Source organism: Mustelus asterias, chromosome 4, assembly GCF_964213995.1.
Source record: "Mustelus asterias chromosome 4, sMusAst1.hap1.1, whole genome shotgun sequence".
In the NCBI taxonomy this organism is placed as follows: domain Eukaryota; kingdom Metazoa; phylum Chordata; class Chondrichthyes; order Carcharhiniformes; family Triakidae; genus Mustelus; species Mustelus asterias.
Genome location: NC_135804.1, coordinates 44,657,200 through 44,664,449, shown reverse-complemented (window position 1 = coordinate 44,664,449; position 7,250 = coordinate 44,657,200).

The following is a 7,250-nucleotide window of genomic DNA, read 5'->3' as shown; positions in this document are numbered from 1 at the left end:
TGAATGTAAACTTTTAATTTTGTCATCCAACTCAACAGGAATGTGTGTGTCAGCCTTGTCTCAGTGGTGGCACTGATCTCTGAATCAAGGGTCCCTGCTGCCATCAGACTTTTGAATGGACCTACCTCGCATTAAGTTGACCTTTCTCTACACCCCAGCAATGACTGTAATACTACATTCCACACTCTCCTTTCCTTCTCTATGTGTGGTATACTTTGTCTTTATAGCGTGCAAGAAACAATACTTTTCACTGTATACTAATACATGTGACAATGATACATCAAATCAAATCAATAAACACTTTCACTTTCAGTTCCTCATAAATACCAATAAAAAAAACCGCAACTGTTTAGAGGCTGCAACGTGGTCAGATCACTATCGTTTCCATGAATAGCATAATTGAATTCTGCAGTTTATTCTGATCTCTCCTATCAGGCCCAGAAATTCCCACTGTGGCAAAATAGAAGTACAATGCAACGTATTACTGATTAGATAGCCCATGCTCTGTAGCCCTCTGCGTAGAATTCAGGATCGTGCCTTCCGATTTGCCCAGGTAATTATTCCATGCTCTTCGCCAAAGACCATGGAGCCCTCACTTCACACCGACCGGAATGTGATTTTACATTGAAATGTAACATTGGCTTGGGCTCAAACAGAGAACCCTGTTCCTTTATGTATTCTGCTAGATCTATCACAAGTGCACAATCACTCGGAATGTAGAAAGTGGATGAATAAACAATTTATCAGCCCAGGGTTTCAGTTCTAAACTACGGAACAGCTCTATTAAAACTTGCCGAGTCTCCTTTGACAACAAATGCCAAACCTGTGACCTTTACGAGCTAGAAGGACAAGGGCAACAGTTGCATGAGAACACCACCATCTGCAAATTACCCTCCAAGCCACACACCATCCTGACTTGGAGTTATAATGCTATTCCCTCACTGTCACTGAATCAAAATCCTGGAAAGGATTCATTCTTTCATGGGATGTGACCTACAATGCCAAGACCTGCATTTATTGCCCATCCCTCATTGCCCTTTAACTGAGAGGCTTGCCACACCCTTTAAGAGACCAGTTAAGAGTCAATCACAGTGCTGTAGGCCTGGAGTCACATGTAGGCCAGACCAGCACCAACAGGTTGGAAAACATGGTACCATAATGCCACCAGGATTAGAGTACAAGAATAAAGAAGTCTTGCTACAGTTGTACATGATTTTGGTGAGACCACATCTGGAGTACTGTATGCAGTTTTGGTCTCCACATTTAAGAAGGGATATACTTGCATTGGAGACAGTACAGCAAAGGTTGGTCTCTGGATGAGGGTGTTGTCTATGATAAGAGGCTGGGAAAATTGGGCCTATAATTCTCTGGAGTTTAGAAGAATGAAGGGTAATCTCATTGAAACATGCAAGACTCTGAGGGATCTTGATAGGGTGGATGCGGAGAGATTGATTCCATTGGTCAGGGAATGTAGCTGCCATAGTTAAGTGTCTCTGGCATCTGATGTAATTCTCTTACATTTCAGTCACCTGCTCAAAACATGGTTTTTTTTCCAACATGTAATGAAGGCCAGATAATTGTGACTCTCTGCCCATGAGACTCATCTTTTCAATTCTGTTGACCCTTTATATCTAAGGCCAAATCCTCCTTGAGTAATATGGCTCAACCTCACTGCTACAACCCTCCCTCAAAACACAATTCAACAAAATGGGCACTTCCCTTTCATCAATCAGTTGGGCAGCCATTAATAGTCTGATTGGTGCTTTTTCAGGCTTGAAACAGAGGGGCATGTGGAAATGTGCTTCAATTTCTACCATCGATAGCCTGCCACTCACTGCTTAATCCAATCTAATGAGTAGCATTGGATTTGCGACTCATACATGGGTATTCAAATTGATCACTGAATCCTATGAAAAAATCTGTCAATCTGTGGGTCGATGAAATCAAAAATAGGACTGTGGGAGAACAAAAAAACCATTAAGTTTTTGTTTGCACATGTTGTAGTTTCCCTTAACTTGTCAGATTTCAGGTCAAAGCAAGCAGCCATAATGGTTTTCATATGCTTTGCAATATGAAATGAATTTATGTTGAATTGATACCTTTGCAATTATATTTCATAGAATCATAGAATCCCTGCAGTGCAGAGGGGGGGCCATTCGGCCCATCGAGCCTGCACCGACAACAATCCCTCCCAGATCCTATCCCCAAAACCCACATATTTACCTGACTAATCCCCCTGACACTAAGGGGCAATTTAGCATGGCCAATCTTTGCTAAATTCTCCCTCAATGTACATGAACAGGTTCCAGAGTGTGGCGACTAGGGAATTTTCACAGTAACTTCATTGCAGTGTAAATGTAAGCCTACCTGTCACTAATAAATAAATAAACTTTAATAAACTTTACTTTAATCTTTGGACTGTGGGAGGAAACCGGAGCACCTGGAGGAAACCCACGCAGACATGGGGAGAATGTGCAACTCCACATAGACAGTCACCTGAGGTTGGAATTGAACCTGGGTCCCTGGTGCTGAGAGGCAGCAATGCTACCCACTGTGCCACCATGCTGCCCCAACTACTATTTTCCTACCATCTTTTCTACCTTAGGAAAACGGCTAACAGTAACCAAATGTAAATTGACCACTCAAATCTCACAGATATATAGAGTATGCGAATGTTCTTACATATTAACTATTGCAGCTTACTATTTGTCTTCTAAAATTAAGCACAATACTGGGCTTCATTCATTTGATGCCCATGCTGTACTACAGCTGGATAGTGAATGGTACTCAGGACAATCATTAAAGGTCTATTTAATAAGGAGACCTTAATAAATCATACTTATTTGGGCTTTTGTCATGCTGCTCTTCTTATCAGTAGTACCAATCGTTATTTTAATGGATTTTGTGAAGATGTATGTTACTTTTTAAAACGTTTTGAGGAATATTGTGTCATTTAATAACTAAATGTGTAAATGATATAATTAAGCTTCCAAAAGGTTAATGGAGACAGCTTGTCTGGAGGGATTGAGAGATGAAAGGAGTGGAGGTGCTAAATGCATTCAATTGTAATGAAGCTTGTGGACTTATAAGTAAATAAGTAAAATTTAGAAAGTTGCATTAGGAGAAAAGGGGGGATTGTTTTTTTAGTTGTCCAATGTCAAAGGGAAGTAAGTTTTTTACAGTTTATAAAGGTTTTATAAGTAAACAAGGGAAAGTTATTACATTTTATTTGACCCAAAAGTGGAGGCATTAGGAAAATCATTAAATATTTTTATCATTTTTAAAAGTTAAAAGTTTAAAGGGGTGTTGAGCACAATGGAATCGGAAATGAAAGGGAGAAAGGATACTTAAGGAAAGATGTTGAACTGAGTTATGTTGGCCGTGTGGAGAAGACATCCTGAAAACAGCTTTATGCTGGGAAAAGGTGCAAAGTTTGAATCAGCCATCCAGTCAAGACAGAAAAGTCTTGGGTTTCAGAAAACAGTCTTGTTTCTGAAGTTTTTTGGGTTTCCACAACAGAGTGGAAATGAGTATGAGAGGCCATGTGGTATACCTTTATACAGTGACAAAAGCTTTTAGGTAATATCGTTGGATATTTATAGTTAAAACTGGAAGGTGTTTGCTTATTGGTCTGACCAACTGGGTTTCTTTTGAGGAATGTTTTGTAAAGCTATTTTAAATGTGTAACTATAATCTTGTGTGCTTAAGTTTTCTTTTCTTCTTGTTATTAAATCTTTTAATTTTTAAGATCATGGACTGCTAGAATAATTTTACGTTATTGAGATCATCTCTTCTCATTTTCAGAATACATATGCAGGGTATGGTCTGTAAGCCAAGTTTCCCACTGCGATTTTGTTTACTCAGTAATTAACATCTGCTCTGGTCATTACAATTTGAGAAATATTTGACAAAATGTAAATACTATAACATTTTTAATGCCTGAACAATTATTTCCACATTTTGAGATGTAAGATCTTCAAAATAAAAATTTCCAGCAATTTGAATTCTCCAATGCTGTCAAAATAATTATTTTGGTTAATTAGTAATCTGACCAGACTTGGTATTATTTTATAATTCCATATTGATACATTTATGTAAGATAAAAACTTACTAAAATTACTTGAGAAAAATGGCAGTTTGTTGCCATCGAGGATGTTTAGGGTATAAAATGGTCACTCCTATTTCTACTTGTCCCTAATAATTAGGAGGTGACCCCTTCAAGTACAGAGGATTGAGGGGTGATTTGATCAAGATGTTCAAAGTGACGAAAAAATTTGATAGGGGAAATAAGGGCCAAATGAAGGCAAATGAGGTTAGCTTAGATGGGCTTTTTGATTGGTATGGAACAGTTTGGGCCGAAGGGCCTGTCTCCATGCTGTACATTCTATGATTCTATATGAAAAGGTCATTTCCTCTCGTTTGGGAATCAAGAACTGTGGGGTGGGGGCAAAGGTGGGAGGGATATCATTATATTAGTAGGACTAGGCCCATCAGGAAGCAATATTTTCCACACAATGGGTGGTAGATATGTAGAATAGTCTCCCCAAAAGACTCTGAATGTTAGCATATAAAAACAGAAAACAGAAAAAATTAAAGGAGTAGGCCATAAGGTCCATCGGGCATGCTCCATCATTCAACAAGATCCAGTTGACCTTCAACTTCAACTCCACTTTTCCACTCATCCCAATATTACATTGATTTTATTATGTTGGTCTCTGTCTTGAATATAGTCAATTAATGGTGTGTCCCTAGCTTAGAGAAGTCCAAAAATGAGTGAAGAAATTTCTCACCTTACGGTGAGATGATAACTGTTAGTTCTAGATTCTCCAGCCTGGGAAAGGACTTTCTCAGTGTCTACCCTGTCAAACCATCTAAGAATTTTATATGTTTTAAAAGGATCGCCTATCAGTCTTCTAAATTTCAAAGAAAAAAAGCCTATTCTGCTCAATCTCTCCTCATAGTCAACCTCTCATTCCAGAAATCAATCTAAGGGGATCGTCTTCATCAGAAGCCCCATTCTGGCTGGTGACATCTGGGCCTGGGCCTCCCACCCCAAAACCCCTCCCAACCCCCACTCCCCCTGGCCTATTCCCTGAGACCCCAATCTCTCCTCTTGCGACTCCTCTGGCCTTCCTTACCCTCCCTGCTGTGTGACACCTTACACTTAGCTGGGTCTCTGGTTATCGGGATCCAGTTTCAGGCAGCTCTGTGCAGTTTGTCTTCAGGCCACTGCAGCACTGTTGCTGGGGGGACTGGAGAGCAGCTGGACAATTAGATTGGCCAACAGCTCCTCAAGACGGGACTTACTCCTGAGTGAGGGGAAAAAGTCCAGCCTAACATTAATCAATGCTCATTAGAGCATAAACTAGCAGCAGGGCAGTCAGATCCAGTGGGGTTGTGTTCCCTGCCATCTCTTCAGGTTTGGCCCCACCATCCTAAAGATTCAGACCCAAACTTAACACACCATTTGCCTTTCTAATTGTTGTACCTGCATGTGACTTGTGTACATGGGCTCTCAAATTCCCCAACGTACCAAGTCTTTCACCTTTTAAAAACATGCTGGGTGGAATTTTCCCATCCTGCCTGTCATGGGAATCATAGCGGGCGGGGAGGACCATGCAAGGGTCTGTTGACCTTGGGCGGGAATTTCAGACATTGGGATGACCCCGGCCGGAAAATCCCGCCCACTCACTTTCTATACTTCCTACTAAATGGATAATTTCACATTTCCCCACATTACATTCCAAGTACCACCTTGTTGCACACTCATTTAATCAGTCTATATCCTATTGCAGCCATTATGTTTCCCCCTCACAGCTTACCTGCAACCTAAATTTGTACTGACAGCAAACTTGGATACATTACGCTTGATCCCCAATCTAAATCAGTGACATTGATTGTAAATAGCTGATGCTTAGATCTTTACAGCACCAAAGTAGTTACAACCTAGTGAATTGAAAATGACCTGTTTATTCTGTTCTTCATAAGTGCTTGGAGTCAAGAGCTGTTGGGCACAGTCGAGGTAGAACAGAAAAAATAAACTTCCCAGGATAATATCACTGGGTCATGTAAAATGGATCATCAATTCATGTAGTAAGACAATTGGAGTTTTCAAGATTAGAGCATTAGACTTTGTTAGGTAAGAATATCAAGAGATATGGATCAGAAACAGATCAAGGGAGTTGATTAGGTTGGCCATGGTCTAACTGAATTACAAAGGAGGTCTGAGAAATGGCTTACCCCTATATCCTGGTTCCTAAGCTTTTGTTTTTGGGTAGTTCTGGAGGTTAAGTGCACAATGGCACAGATGTTCATTGTTTCCCTTAGCTACTTATCTTCTTGATTTGTAATGGCCAATAATGATAAGCATATAACTCTATCTGAACCACACTGTTTAGTCCAAAAGTTGGTTTGTAGAATTTGACCTCAAAGCTCTGTGCTAAAATCAGTCAGGGCTTCAGTGGCTAATCACAATGAGTAGCTCCGTTTGATAGGTGAAATCTCAGTTTAACTAACTGGAATCACATTACTAGGATTGTACAAGGAAAAGTACCCAGAACAAATCACAAAAGTAAACATACACGATAGGTTCATGTAATTAACACCTTGGTGTTTCACACCTTCGGTGGCACGTTGATTAGTACGGCTGCCTCACAGCGCCAGGCCTCAGGTTCGATTCCTGGCTTGGGTCACTGTCTGTGTGAAGTCTGCACATTCTCCCCATGTCTGGGTGGGTTTCCTCCGGGTGCTCCGGTTTCCTCCCACAGTCAGAAAGATGTGCTCGTTAGATGCATTGGCCATGCTAAATTCTCTCTCAGTGTACCCGAACAGGCGGAGTGTGGCAACTAGGGAATTTTCACAGTAACTTCATTGGAGTGTTAATGTAAGCCTACTTGTGATGCTAATAAATAAACTTTAATTGGTTTGGAGGATAAAGCAGAAAAACAGAATTTATTAGAATAATATATATTGGAATATATACTATCAGTTACATGTCATACCAGAATCAAGTTCAACAATATATACAATTAGACCTGCTTCCAGGCTCATCCATGAAATCAAGTAAATGTTTCTGTTTCTTGAATGGTAAATCTAGCAAGCATTCCACTTCATTGCAGAAATAATACATACATTGAACAGAGGAACAATGCATGTGAAATAGTGACAATGCAGCAGATGAAAAGGGTCACCATGCTTAGAGTAAGATGAAAGATTAGGCTCTCTGCTAAGTTGTTATTCAATGTTGTCGG